General features: G+C 44.0%; 1 protein-coding gene across 8 annotated transcripts in view; it reads left to right on the top strand.

The window, feature by feature from the left end:
• The first annotated feature begins 14052 nt into the window (after nucleotides 1-14052).
• Nucleotides 14053-15655, top strand: part of NRF1 (nuclear respiratory factor 1) — a 138867-nt gene continuing 137264 nt past the window's right edge. For 5 of the 8 annotated variants that reach the window (XM_036863075.1, XM_036863068.1, XM_036863074.1 and 2 more), the window contains exon 1: nucleotides 14063-14246. The gene's annotated coding sequence lies outside the window, so the exon portion shown is untranslated. Of the gene's footprint in view, nucleotides 14247-15655 lie in introns of all 8 variants that reach the window. The other 3 variants (XM_036863080.1, XM_036863079.1, XM_036863078.1) reach the window with 3 other exon arrangements.

Raw genomic sequence — 15655 nt, 5'->3', positions numbered from 1 at the left:
AGCACCAGTGACCTCCCTGGTTCGTCAAACCTGTGACCATGCTGAGTGCATTCCTATCTCAGGGCCTTTGCACTTGCTCTTGCCTCTATCAAAATACACTCCTCCCTGATGTTTGTCTGACTTGCTCCTTTATTTCAGTCATGAATCTGCTCAAATATCACCTGACTAGAGAAGTCTTTCCAGCCTGTCTTAGCTAAAATAACACCCTCCCCCTCCATCTGTTTTCCCAGCTTTACTTTTCTTCACAAACTTATCACACATACACCCTGATATTATTTTATGTACTTATTGACTTAAATACTGATTATATATTTGTTGAGGGAAGGGACGCTGTTTACCACTGTGTCCCCCGGGCCTAGGAACATGCCTGGCATGTAGAAGGCTATCAGTAAGCACCTGGAGTGAATGAGTGCTGAGCCTGCTGATTTACTGTGCTTTAATTTCATTGTTTGTACAATCTCCCCTCTCCACACACACCCTCTAAGTTAATATTTACCTTGGTTTTTCATTTAATTTGTTTCCTATGAAGCTGCACCCTCCAACAGACTTTCAATTGAATTTTTCATACAAACATATTAGATAATCTGCTGTGTTTAGAATTTCCTTCCGTCTTAGTCCATTCAGGCAGCTATAAAAGAATACCATAGACTGAGTGGTTTATAAGCAGCAGAAATTTATTTGTTACAGTTCTGGAGGCAGAGAAGTTTGAGATCAGGGTGCCAGCAGATTTGGTGTCTAGTGAGAGCTTACTTCCTCATTCATAGACAGCCATCATTTTGTGGTGTCCTCACATGGCGGAAGGGGTAAGGGGGCTCTCTGGAGTCTCTTTGATAAGGGCACTGATCCTATTCATGAGGACCCCATCTATTATTATTATTATTATGGCTTATCACCTCCCAAAGGCCCTGCTTCTTAATACCATCACTTTGGGGGTTAGTTTTCGACGTATGAATTTGAGGGGGACACACATACATTCAGTCTATAGCACCCTCTGAGTGTAGAAGCAGTGCGGAAATAGAGATAAAATATCAACATTATTAGATAAAAGAGATTGGAGAACGGGACTTAGATCTGTAGCCACACACTTCTTGCTGGGTCCCTCCCGCATATTAGAGTCACCACATAGAACTGCCCTCTGTAGGGACAGATCATTTTCTGGAGCTGACCACATGGAGGCCAGGGTCGTCTCATCCAGAAGATAACCTCTCTAAAAGGTCCTTCTCCAGCATTGACAATCAAAGAGTGTTACCTCCTTCCCTGGGGAAGAGGAAGGGAGTAGTTCATGGGTGGAGATTTCTTAGGGAGTTCGGAATGCTAGAACACCATAGACTGGGTGGCTTAAACAACAATTTATTTCTCACATTCTGGAGGGTGGAAATCTGAGATCAGGTTTCAACCAAAAATTGCAAGAAAAAATAAAATGGAAGAACATATAGATTAAAAGAAATTAAAGATTTAAAAAGAAATGTAACCCATCATAATATATATTCTTCGTTCAAATCAGGATTTAAATAAAAATGAGAAAAAAATTTTTTTTGATTAATTTATTTTATTTATTTTATTTTTGTTTGTGTTGGGTCTTTGTTGCTGCATGTGGGCTTTCTCTAGTTGTGGCAAGCAGGGGCTACTCTTCCTTGCAGTGCATGGACTTCTCATTGCAGTGGCTTCTCTTGCTGCAGAGCACGGGCTCATGGAGCACGGGCTGTAGGTGCACGGGGTTCAGTAGTTGTGGTGCATGGGCTTAGTTGCTCTGCAGCATGTGGGATCTTCCCAGACCAGGGCTCGAACCTGTGTCCCCTGCATTGGCAGGTGGATTCTTAACCACTGTGCCACCGGGGAAGCCCGAGAAAAAATTTTAAAGAGACGTCAGGGGAAAATGAACACTGATGGGATATTTAATGATATTAAGAAATTATTGTTACTTTTTTTAGGGTAGGGTAATGGTAGTGTGGTTCTGTCCCTATATTTTATAGATGCATCTGGAAATATTTATAGAGAAATGATATGAAGTGTGGGATTTGCTTTGAAATAGTCCTGAGTAGAGAAGATGTGGATGAAATAAGATCCGCTATGAATTGAGTTGAAGCTGGGTAACGGGAGGATCATTTTTATGTAATAAAAACAATTTTAAGGCTTATGTGCTATTAAAGTGATAAATTTTTTTAAATTGATAAAATAGTTGTCAAAACTATTTTGGGGCTACAGGGGAGTAAAGAATCATCAATATGAAAAGAAAGGAAAAATGGAGCACAGCAAAGAGCTTAAGATTTGGGGTAGGTAGCGTGTTCCACTTATGGATAAAGTTTTTATTTTTTTGCAGTAAGTGGCCATAAAAAATCTTTTTAAAAAATGATAACATGTAATGTGATTACATATATTTGATTGTTTTACTACTCTGCATTATTCCAGATAAACAAGTAACCATGATATGTTAGCAAAGTTCTTCAGAAAGAGGCACCTTCATCCGTTGCTGGGAGAGTGTAAGCTGGAACAATCTCTAAGAGAATTTGTCAGCATCTGGTCAAGGAAACTCTTTGACTTAACAATTCCACTTCTAGGAACGTATCCTGCAATTTTACTCCCTCCCAGGTAAAATGCCATTAGGACAAGATTATTCGTTGTAGCATTATTTATAATAGCAAAAGACTAAAACAAACTAAAATGTCCATCACCAGGGTAATTAAATTATGATGCATGTATATAATAGAACACTATGCAGCTATATAGAAGAATGAAGACTCTCTTTTTGTATTATTATGGAAAAATCTTTATGATATGTTGTTAAGTTTTTTAAAAAAGCAAGGTGCAGAAGGGTGTATAGAGCACACTATCATTGCAAAAAAAAAGTGAAAAATATATTTTCATGGTAGTTTATATAAGCATAAAAAATATCTGGAAGAAAAATAAGAAACTACTAGCAGTAGTTACTTCTTGAGGTGGATGGAAACTAGATAGAAATTTGATCAAGGTGGAAAGAGACTTTTCATTGTATGCCTTTATATACATTTTAATGTTTGAACCACAAGTAATATATCCAAAAACTTAAATCAAATTTAAAACTTAAGTGCCTGATACTTCCCTGCAAAGATACAAACCAAAGCTGAATTCCACATTTCACATACAAGTACATTTAAACTAAGAAATGTATGCTCCTACTGTTGGTGGAGTCTAAAAATTATTTGTATATCAAATGGTTTTTAGGTAAACAAGTCTCTAATAAAGCATGTAATCTTTGTTGAAATAATTTTGAAAGATCATACTCAAAGCTCAGTGCCTTAAACAGTTGGTACAAAGTGCTCCAGTGGGGAATCATTTTGACATTTGCTCTGTTGGACCTCATCACCCCTTCATCTATAATGGTCTATAGAACTGAAAAAAAAAATTCAGTGGTTGACAGTTTATGTTGCAGTTTTGAATGTTTGTTTTTTAAAAATAGATAACTTTGAAATTAAAGCAAATAAAATAATAATAATGATTTTACTATTTACATATGTTTATAATGAATGCCCCAACCCATCCCTTTTTCCCTCCTAAAGTTTTTTTTTTTATGAATTAAAAAGAACCTGTGAAGTCTAAAGGCACAGAATAGAGAACCCAAAACTAGAAACAGACTCACACATAAACCATCACTTGTGTGATGAGGCGGCAAGGCAGAACACAGCAGAAAAGGGCAGTCAATAAACGATGCTGGGTCCAGTGGATATCCTTATGTTTAAAAAAAAGCAGCAGCTTGACCTTTACTTCATACCATTACACAAACATATATTCCATGTAGGTGGTAGAGCTAAATGTGAAAATTAAAATAATATAGTTTCGAGAAGATAATATAGGAAACTCTCTTCATTACCTTAAGTTAGGCAAAGATCTATTAAACAGGAGACACAAAGCACTAACCATTAAGAAAAAGATTGATTTTGCTTACCAAAATTCACCATGAAGGAGTGAATGACAATCACAGAGTAGGAGAAGATATTTGCACTCCATATAACCCACAAAAACTCACATGGCCTCAGAGGTGTTCTCAAATGAACTTCTCTTCCTGTCTCCTTTATTTTTGTTAATGGAGCTACTGTCACCAGCCCCATACTTCAGCATCATCTTTGGGCTTTAGGGTTGTTTTTGTTTAGCAGTTTTAAGCAATTGTTTTCATTAGGTAATACAACCAAATGGTTCAAGATTCAAAAGGTTTGATGGTGAACTGAGAAGATGTTCTCCCCCTACTGACCCCAGCCACCCATTTCCCCTCTCAGTGGCCACTAATGCCATAAGTTTTGTGTGGATTCCTTTAGGGATATATACATATATTTTGCATATGTAAGCAAATATGTTTATTTAGATATTTTTCTCCTTTAAAAATAAAACTGGTAGAATATCATATATATAGTTCTACCCCTTTCATTTTTCATATACATGTCTTGGACACCGTTTCATCAAATGCTTTTTCATCCTTTGTTAGCTGCATAGAGTTCAACAGCATTTCTGATTTCTCTCTTCCCTTGTCTCCAACATCCAATCAACTGCCAAGTTATATTAATTGTATATTATTTTTCCTACAGTCTGTGCATTCCCAGTGCCAATTCATTTAGACTTTCACCTTTCTGTCTGGATTAACACAATAGCCTCCACTGTTTGCCCCAACCTTAGCCCTTCCTTCAGTTCATGCTATTCTGTTCGCTTAATATTCTTAAGCACCACTCTATGTCATTTCCCAGATTCACAGTCATCACTATTTTCTTGGTGCCTGCAGAATTTGTCTCTATGATGCCTCCGTTTTTCTTGCTATCCCCTCTTCCTTCATGCTCTGAACACTTAAGTCATACTTAAGAGTCTGATTATCCTAGAGCAGACTTTGTGAGTTCTCATGAGAGTATTTTCTATTATGTTACTTTATCTTGAGGTACATGACCTTGATACTAAGTCCAAATCCTCGCTGCTTCTAGGTTTAGTTAACTAACTTTTCTATGGAGTTCTCCTGACCCTCACTATAAGCCAGGGCCAGGAGTGGGGTGAGCCTAGCAAGGCACCTAAGGTGCAGAATTTAAGGAGGCACTCACTCTTGAGGTTCTACAAGTGCCACACCCTTCTAAACCCCCAAAGAGCTTGCTTCATACATCTCTAGCGGGCTTTCTCTTCCTACCTGTATCATAGTTATTGATAACGGGGTTTACCTTCTCCCCAGTGCTCAAATTTCCTTGAGTATAGAACCAAGCCTGATCCATGTTGGATCCCTGGTGCCTTGCCCAGAGTCTCATAAACAGCAGATGTATATTCATTAGAACTCTAGGTTGGGAGTGTCTGCCCATTAGAAACTCTACTCAAAGTGCTTTAAGCAAAAAAAGGTAATTTGTTAGGAGAATACTCAGGAACCTATGGAACCCCAGGACGGGGATCCGGTGGGTCCCAGGAAGAGAATCAGAGACTAGAGCACTGTGGGGACCCTGAGAAATTCTATGTGATGTTGGCGTCTGTGTATGTGTCTGCCTCATTCTTCTCTCACTACTGTCTGTTTTCCAGTTCATTGGTGGAAAATGGCTTCTGTCTCCAGCTCCCAAAGTTAAGTAAGTTGTTGGTCAAGGAGAGAGAGAAAGAGAGAAAGAGAGAGAGAGATCACAATTTCAATTTCAATATCTCCATGAAAGGATCTGATTAGTCCAGTTTTAGTCAGGTACCTGCTTCTGGACTAATCACCTGTGGCCAGAAGGCACAATAGGAATACCGCAGCCTTGAGGACCTCAGTGGTGTTCATGGACTTTTTATCTGTAACTCCATCATTAATGTGACCCAGCTCCAGCACGCTTCCAGTCTCTGTCTCTTAGCCAAACATTCTAAATTTCTAAACTTGGTACAGAGTGGGTCAGATGATTTTATGTCTGCACCCATCACCAATAGGGATGGGGGGAGGTGTTTCTGAAGTACAGGTGTGACTTCTGGGACCCATTCTGTAAATGGGGGCAGTTTCCAGAGAAGGCGGAGTCTGTTGAGCTAGTCCCTCCCAAAGTCACACTCAAAGGTGACGGTTACAAGGTATTTGTCGAATAAATAAATGAAATGAGTGAATAATCCCGTTAAAAAGAGCAACTGTCCAAAGCTACTAGGTAAGTCTTAGGGAGTTATTGGATAACTCACTCACTCGTCACTCTCAAAATCTAATCAGTCTCCAAGCCCTGATTAAGCGTTCTTCCCAGGGTCTCTCAAATCCTTCCCTCCCCTCTGTCCCACGGCACCTCCAGCATGACACCTCCACGCACGGGCGTTTGCACTCAACGTGTGATTGCTCTGCCTCAGCCTCCCCGCCTCCATTCCATGCTGCTGACAGAGAGTGATCTTCCCACAACACACAGCTTCCCTGTTGCCACCCGTCATTCAATCTGTCTGAAACCAAACACACCCTCTTTCCATCGAAATAGGTTGTCCCTTTAGATGACTGTCAATGACACCACCCTCTTTTCATCATTTAATTCTTCAAACCTTGGAATTACCTCTGACCTTTGCCCTCCTAGTCCTTCAGTATCTCATCAGTTATCAAGCAGTGTCGAATTTTCCTTGATTTCCCTCATTGGTCTTTTTCTTTTCATTTATTTTAGCCATCTCCAGCTTAATTCTGGCCTGTTCAGCTTATCTTTCAGGGACTGATATTAGGATAGTAAGGAGAAGATATTTGGTTGGGGATCTGGGAATGCCTAAATCCTGCCTTGGCCAGCCATCTTCCCTTCCTGCCAGGGGGGACTTAACATGTACAGGGAACAATGACACAACCAGGCAAAAGAGAACTTTATTATTAGCTGGGTATTTGGCCTCAAACCACAATGCAGAAGTCAGGAAAGATAGGCTGGACTCTGGTCATCTCTGTCTGCCTATTCTCCCCCATCAATACACAAATATGAGTCTTAGACTCTTACTGCCTAGTGGGACAAAAAACCACTCTCAACAGGGAAAGTGAAGCGAAAGACAAATCGGCAGTCTCTTTGCCCAAAGGCTGGGGCGGTCCCAAGCCTTCAGAGGTGGGCAGTAGCCCCAGGGCCTGGTAAGCTCGTGGAAGAGGAAAAGAGAGGATGCTGGCTGGGGTGCCTCCAGCAGGGCAAGGGCAGCCGTTGTTACCACTCAGGATATGCTGAAGACGGGAGAAAGACTGCATCCACTCGTGCTGAACCTTTTCCCCTTCAAAGGCTCTATCCCTAGAAAACGTAACTTGTCCATGTTCTCCAATTTTAGCAAGCTTTTCTTCCTTCATGGGGGTGGGGTGGAGTGGGGTGAAATTTCTTGCTTATCACCCTGACTTCATGCTAAAGAGGGTGAAGAAGGGAAGAGTCTTGAGTGCCCTCTAGGGACCAGTGGCTCAACTCATATTTGGATTCTAGTGAATCTACACTATTCTGATCTTGTTAGTGCCTTGCTCAAAATTGTCATAAGCTATCTGTTGCCTACTTAGTTAAGAACCAGTTCCTAAGGAGGCCATTAGGACCCTCTACAGTCTCAGCCTACCTTTTTTTTTTTTTTGTCATTAGAATGATCTTAGGATTATGGCATGCAGAGCAAGAATAGGAAAAGAATGCAAATATAATCATCCAATAAAGAGGTCAGTTGGATCTAATCAAGAAGGGAGGGAACCTGGGTGGCTACCAGATTTTTTCCAGACCTTATAACCTAATCAATAGGTCCAGAAAGAACTAGGTAAAGCATCATGGGAATCTAATCTGTACAGGAGGGTCTGGGAGAACCCTGTTGACATAGCATCACACAGAGGGAACTTGGCGTGTTCACAGTGGTGGTAGAAGAATCTGACACATCTTGGCCAAAAAGCAACCTCAGGCTGCTGAGACACGACTCCTCATTCTCCTGCAAAGGTAAGCCCGGGAGGCTTGACGCAGTACCCTCAATGTGTTCGGGATGGTAAATGTAATTTAATCCTAAGACAGTTCAGAATTAAATACGAGAAAGATGAAATACACCAAATCCATAGTATTCATTTTTGTGTTAACTTTAGTAGTATTCTGTGTAATTTGGCATTTTCAATGTTTGTAAGATTTAGATAATGTATTAATTAGAGAACCTGACAAATTAGCTTGTGATTCCAATGTAAGATATATAACTGAATAATTGATATTGGACTCGTGTTAGAGATTTTTACTAGTGTGCAAATAATATTGAAAGAGAATCTGACGTCCTTTATAAGTTTAATATATTAGATTTATAAGAGTATTCGATTAATAGCTCTTTGCTAGATATCTGACTCAGAGCAAGTAACTTGAACTTTTTGCCTTGGTTTTCTCACCTGTAAAATAAGTATGATAATAGTACCTGTTTCATAAGGTTGTTGCGCGGGAATGAATGAATTCATACAAGAGCTTGCAATACTGTTTGACTTTTAATGAATGCTCAATAAGTTATTGTTATTGTTTTGTGTTTTTTTAATTATTAGCACCTTTAATTATTATTTATTTATTTATTTATTTATTTGGCTGTGTTGGGTCTTTGTTTTTGTGCGAGGGCTTCCTCTAGTTGCGGCAAGTGGGGGCTACTCTTCACTGAGGTGCGCGGGCCTCTCACTATCGTGGCCTCTCTTGTTGCGGAGCACAGGCTCCAGACGCGCAGGCTCAGTAGTTGTGGCTCACGGGCCTAGTTGCTCCGCTGCATGTGGGATCTTCCCAGACCAGGGCTCGAACCTGTGTCCCCTGCATTAGCAGGCAGATTCTCAACCACTGGGCCACCAGGGAAGCCCCTATTGTTATTGTTATTAAGTATATGAGGAGGTTTTGTTTGTTAGATCAGGCATTTAATTACCATATTTAAAAGGCAAAGTGAATATATTATGTATATAAATGCTGATTAAAATGTTTAGGGAAATTTATTGACAATGTTGTAAGTGAAGCAGTTATTTAAGGGACCTTAGTGTATTCCAATTGAGTTGAAGGAGCATTAATCAGCCTCTTCGCAAGAAAGACAAGGTCCATGTTTCCCACTGTAACCCCAGCACCAAGGCATTTGGTACCTAATAGGTGCTCAATAAATATGTGTTGAATTGAACTGAGAAGTCATGTAAAAAAAAGATTCTAAGATGTTATAACCCATAGACACTGTGACTTGAGACAGGGACCACAGGAGGAGGAGGAGCTTTGAGGGAAGATACAGGGGGCAGGCTTTAACCTACTGAAATTACGGCGTGTGTATGACATGAGCTCCTGATCACAGTTTGAAGTCTCATGTGTAGGGCAGACCCACGGGAAACAGTTTGGAACAGGAGATATATATTATGGGGGATCATCAGCAGAGCTTGGGTTCAGTGAGAGGAGGGCCCTTTGAAAATGATTGTTAAAACTCCCTAGATATATAAATAGATGAGATTAATGAATTAAGCTTAAAGGTGTAAAGAAAGATTGGTTTTAAAAGTTGTTACCTTAATATAGTAAATATTAATTTAAAAAAAACAAGTAACAATAAATAGTCTTTTCTGTCCCCTCTCTCACAAATCACCCTTAGGTATAAAAGAACTCATCGTGGGCTTCCCTGGTGGCGCAGTGGTTGAGAATCTGCCTGCCAATGCAGGGGACACGGGTTCGAGCCCTGGTCTGGGAAGATCCCACATGCCACGGAGCAACTGGGCCCGTGAGCCACAGCTACTGAGCCTGCGCGTCTGGAGCCTGTGCTCCGCAACAAGAGAGGCCGCGATGGTGAGAGGCCCGCGCACCGCGATGAAGAGTGGTCCCCACTTGCCGCAACTAGAGAAAGCCCTCGCACAGAAACGAAGACTCAACACAGTCATAAATAAATAAATAAATAAATAAAAGAACGTGAATTTCTTTAAAAAAAAAAAAAAGAACTCATCGTGACATTTCTAACCTTGTTACACACTGCTCCCTTACACAAATCCCTTGTCTTGGCATCCCTTGAATGCTCTTCCCAACTTTTTTGGGGAGTCCCCAGGGATAGAAACATGTGTTCAGGAACACTCATTCATCATCGTCATCATCGTCACCATCACAGCAGCCACCACCTATCACACCTGTATTTTGTACCAAGCAATTTACATGATTAATGGTAATTGGGAAGAGCTAATCATACCCAGCACTTACTATGTGCTTCCTCAGTGCCAGGTACTGTCCTGAGTCCTTTGTGAATATTATCTCCTTATTTCCACGTCATGGGTGAAGAAAAGGAAGCTTAAAATGTTAAACCACTTGCCAAAGTCTCACAGGTAGGAAGTGGTACGGCCGGGCTTTAAACCAAGAATTTGACCCCAGCACCCATGCTATGATGCAACATGCCTCCCCAGTAGTGGTCTGTGGCCTCTGAAAGCATGGGCTCTGGCCACTTGGGCTAGCACTCTCTGGAAATGCAGACCCTGCTTGGGCCAGTCCTTGACGTTCCCAAAGAGGCAAAACTCCCTTGAAGTTGCTCCCGCAGTGTCAGGTTCCCATCCATCCTTATTGGGCTGGGGCTGTGCACATTCCTAAGCAGAGATGGGGAAGCTGCTGCTGCTCTTGGAACTCCACGCAGTTTATCAGTGGGTCCTGAAGAGTCCCCAGTTGCCCCAGCTCATCTCTCTTTGTTTCTATCTCCCCCTAGGAGTTCTCACATAACTTCAGTTCTGATTACCTGAGTGCTTACTATCTGTATCACCACTCACTTGGTACTTAGCACACAGTATAACTTTTTATAGGTAACCAGTCAATCAAATGACCATTCCAACTGTGTTGGAATCTAGTTCTTCTTTAATCTCTTACGGTAGATTTGTCTGCATTTTTTCTGAGACTGATTCTAGAATCTCAGGTCATTTTGAGTCTTTTGAATAGAGCAACTGGGGTTCCCAGGCTCACTTGTCTAGGGAAGTACAGTGGTCCTCTGTATCCACAGGTCCCTCATCTTCAGACTCAACCAACAGTAGATCGAAAATATGTGGAGAAAAAGTACAAAAAATTCCCAAAAGCAAAACTTGAATTTGCCATGCACTGGCAACTATTTACATAGTATTTACATTGTATTTACAACAATTTACATAGCATTTATATTGTATTAGGTATTACAAGTAATCTAGAGATGATTTAAAGTATACAGGAGAATGGGAAGATGTGGGTGGGTTCTATGCAAATACTACGTGGGCCATCTTATATAAGGGACTTGAGTATCTTGGGATTTTGGTATCTGTGGGGGGCCTAGAACTATACCTCCTCAGATGCTGAGGGCCATAAGCCGATGTCGTCTGTATTTCTTTTTTTAAATTTATTTATTTTTGTAATTTGTATTTCTTTTTTCTTTTTTTTAGATAGTAGTCATCTTTTCTTTTTAAAATTTATTTACTTATTTATTTACTTTTGGCTGTGTTGGGTCTTCGTTTCTGTGCGAGGGCTTTCTCTAGTTGCGGCAAGCGGGGGCCACTCTTCATCACGGTGCGCGGGCCTCTCACTATCGTGGCCTCTCTTTTTGCGGAGCACAGGCTCCAGATGCGCAGGCTCAGTAGTTGTGGCTCACGGGCCCAGTTACTCTGTGGCATGTGGGATCTTCCCAAACCAGGGCTCGAACCCGTGTCCCCTGCATTGGCAGGCGGACTCTCAACCACTGCACCACCAGGGAAGCCCTGTAATTTGTATTTCTGAGGAGGGTAGACACAGAGGTCTTCCATCATATGTGTGTTGAAGATCTACTGGGACTTCCCTGGCAGTCCAGTGGGTAGGACTCTGTTCCCAATGCAGGGGGCACAGGTTCGATCCCTGGTTGGGGATCTAAGATCCTGCATGCTGCACGGCACGGCCTAAAAAAAATTTTTAAATGATAATAATAAAGAAAAAAATTTAAAAAGATCTACTATGAGACTGGCATTGCACAAGATGCTGGTATATGGTCATGAACAAAACAAAATCCCTGCCCTCCTGCAGCTTCTGGATTGTGGAGGATACATGGTTGGAGAAGTACTGTGTAGAAAGAATAATGCAGTGCTTTCAAACTTTTTTGCAACTGAAATCCAAGAAGAAATGCATTTTATAGCATGATCTAGCACAAACACACACACCTATGCACATACATTTATATATCTGAAATGAGTTTCATAGAACAAGAGTCTTACTAAGTTTGATGTTCTCTGATATTTTCTATTTCTTTCATGAAATGTTGGTCATGGCTCACTAAGTTAATTTTGTGCTTCATCAGTGGGTATCAACCTGCAATCTGAAAAAATATGGTAATGGTTAAGAGCACAACTCTGAGGTCAGGCTGATGGCTTTCAGACCTGGCTCCACCTTTTACTGTCTGGGTTTGAGCAAGCAATCTCTACATACCGTTGTTTCTCCATCAGCAAAATGAGATAATAATAATAGTAGTACCTACCTCATGGACTCCACTTGAGAATTAAATAAGAAAGGAGATAATGTGTGTAAAGGACTTAAAATAGGGCCTGACACAATGTGAGGGCTCAATAAACATAGGTGGTAAATACTGGGTGTGATGATGGAAGGGAGAAATGAGGGAACGTTTTCTGGAGGAGACCTTAAGGAGTAGTGGGAATTATTCAGGGGCAGGTTTAAGCAGATGAATAGAAGGAGAAGACAGAGAAGTTTTGTGCAGAGAGAGCAGCCCTTGCAAAAGTTGTGAGGTGGGAGAACTTCCTGTCTTGAATGACCTGAGAGTTTCTCAGTTTGGTTGCAGCCTGAGGGAGAAGTCTGTGACAGGTGAGGTTAGAGATGCAGCAGGTGCTGAGATCACGAAGGGCCCTGCAGGCACCTCAAAGAATTGTAGACTTTAACTTATGTGTAATGGGACCTTATTAAGCCTGTTAAGCAGAAAAGTGACATGATTTACTTTTTTGAAAGGCCATTCAAGCCCGGAGGGTGGAGAATGGATTGGAGACCGCAATTCCTGTGGCAGGGAGACCATGAAGGGTCTATTGCAGTATCTTGCTGAGAGATGAGAGTCACCTGGACCAAGGTAAAAATGACAGGGAACGACTGTTTTAAAAGATCTAACTGATAATGGCACTTCAGGGAGAAAGGAGTAATGGATCATTCCTAGGTTTCTGGCTTGAACACCTGGGTGGCAGGCGGTGACACTCTCTTAGAAACGCTGCACAAAAGAGACATTCCGTGTTTAATTATGTTGAATTTTGAGGTAAATGGAATCTTCTTGAAAATTAAAGTATCCTGGTTTTGTCAAATTGTTTTTTGACACTCTGGGATATTTAGTAATTCCCTGAAGCAACGGTTCTTAAACTATGGTACGTATGACAATCCCCAGGAGAATGTGTATTTGGGGGTGGGGTGGGGCGGGGGGGGTGTTAGAAATGCGGGTTCCTGGGCTAAGTAAGAAGCCAAGATCCTGGAGAGACCATTTGGACCCCAGGATTTAAATAATCAGTCTGAATGACTCTGATGCAGGTACTCTCCAGATCACAATTTAAAAAACAAAGAACAACAAAAACTACCTCTCCTGTGTCTCTAACAGTAGTTTTTCTAGTCTCCACCCCTCCCTACTTCTCAGGCACTTGCTTGGGGGGTCCCTATTGCTTCTGACTCCCTCCACTCATCGCTCATGAGAGTGAGGACTTCCTTTTCCTAACAGGTACATCTCCAGCACGCCCAGAAAAATACTTGGCACCGAATGGGCCCTCTGGAAATGTCTGCCAAACGAATGAATGAGCGAAAACATTTATATATTGCTTTGTACAAAAACTTAAGCTTTTAAATACTTGGGCAGGGTTTGAAATAGGGAAGCAAAGGTCATTTCAAAGAAAGGGTGACGGAGCAACTGGCAAGGCAGCGCGGAGGAAAAGGTGGGAAAGCCCCTCTCCGATTATCGAGGCACGCTCAGGAGGTCCTATTTCCCGGGGTTGGGGGGCGAGAAATGTGATTATTTACAGATTAGCAACCATCTTGGGTCGTCTGCGTTACTTCCCCGGGGCGTGCACATTTCCCTAATCCAGTTGCTTTCGTGATTCCGGCTCCATCCAAACCTCTACAGGGAAATGTGAACGCGGGGAGACCTCGGGGGACGGCGGGGGACCGAGCCCAAACACCCTCCGGGACGCCCCGCCGAGGCAGTGCCGACCTCCCCATCATGGCGGCGGCCGGGCGGGGAAGCCGAGCCCGTGCGTAGCGTGCGTGCCTCCTCTCCCTCCCCTCCCCCTTCTCGGCGGCGGCGGCGGCGGCGGCGGCGGCTTAGGCGGCAGCGCTCGCCATTGCCGCTGGTGGCAGGAGGCTGCGAGGAGCCGGCGCGGTCGCAGTCTCCACGGCGCAGGCCCACGGTAGCGCAGCCGCTCTGAGGTGAGTGCCCTACCGCGCAATCTCCAGCTATTTCAGCCCCGGCGCAGCCGCAACACGCCGCCCGCCCGCCGGCCGGCCGGCCCGCCCCGCAGCCGGCACCCTGCCGCCCCCGGCTCCAGGCCTGGGCCCCCGCCGGATTCGGCCCGCCTCGGGCGGGGGGCCCCGGCCCGGCCCAGTCAAACCGCCACCCCGAGGATGCGCAGGCCTCACTAGGCCCCAGGCGTCCTGGCGGGCTCGGGAGGGAGGCGCTGCCCTCCCGAGAGCCCCAGGGTTCCGGCCTCCCCCGCCGCCTGAGGCTCTCGGGGCTGCGGCCTTCTCTCCGCCGTGGAACCCGGGGCCCGGGCCCGGCCTTCCCGCGGCTTCGAGAGCAGGAGGCCCGGGAGAGCGCGCCGGCCTGGGAGCGGGAGGTGGGCGGGCTGCGCGGGACGGGAGCCGCGGCTCCCAGCTCGCCTCCTTGGCTTTTCCCGGGTCTGGTCCGCGGGCGGCGCGGCGCGGCGGGTTGGGCCGGGGCGCGGGAGCTGCTGTCTCCTGCGGGAGAGGAGGCTGGCTCTTCGGGCAACCTCCGAAGCTTCCCTCCCGCCGGAGTGGCGTGGGCTTGTTACCCAGGTAGACTGGGGGACGCTGGAATATGGCGCGTTGCCCACCTTCTTGCAAGTTAGGAGGCGGCAGCGGCGGCAGTTCGAGGAGGAGGGCGCAAAGTCCTTTTGTACGCAGAAATAAGGAGCGACATTGTGTTTTCTTCCCTAGCAGAGATGCTGCCCGTGGAGGGGGCTCGGTTCTTCCTGTGCTTGGGGTGTTGGTCCCCTGGGTGAGGGACAGGGGGAGTGGCGCGACCCCGGGAAGGGACCGAACCTTTGCCACTGGAACGACAGGGGCTCTGGATGGCCTTGTGCATGGGTATTAGCCCACATCCCCAGCCTTTCGGGGAACTCAGGGGTTTGCCCTTTGCATGTTATCCACTTAACTGGGCGGTGATGTCCACCACCTCTCTCACCTGTTGTGTCTTTGCTGTACGTCCTAAAGTTTCGACAGTCTAGTTGACTGTGCCCATCAGAACTTGAAGTTGTTTAAAAATCTTAATATTTTTAGGGCTTCAAATGATATCCAGCCAGTTGGAGGAGCTGTTGCCTGGTATCCATTCCTTCTTAAACATTAGATTAGCATATATTAATTGCTTACTTTACAGCTGGTGTCACTTGTGCTTAATTCTTTCTGTGGTCAGAGCAAAATTCACATTTTCTTAAGTGTGTAGAGACAATATATTGGAAACTCTTAAGGTGAAAGGTAGTGTGAGTGAGACTGTCAGCTCTGCGGGAGAATGGGTCTGCACATCTCACACCTTTTGTCGAAGGGCATCATCTGCTGTCACAGCTCACAGTGATCCTTTGCCCGTTTTACCTTCGCCCAGC

This window comes from Balaenoptera musculus, chromosome 9 (genome assembly GCF_009873245.2).
Source record: "Balaenoptera musculus isolate JJ_BM4_2016_0621 chromosome 9, mBalMus1.pri.v3, whole genome shotgun sequence".
In the NCBI taxonomy this organism is placed as follows: Eukaryota; Metazoa; Chordata; class Mammalia; order Artiodactyla; family Balaenopteridae; genus Balaenoptera; species Balaenoptera musculus.
The sequence above is the reverse complement of the archived record's forward strand: the minus strand, read 5'-3'. Positions and strand labels throughout refer to the sequence as shown.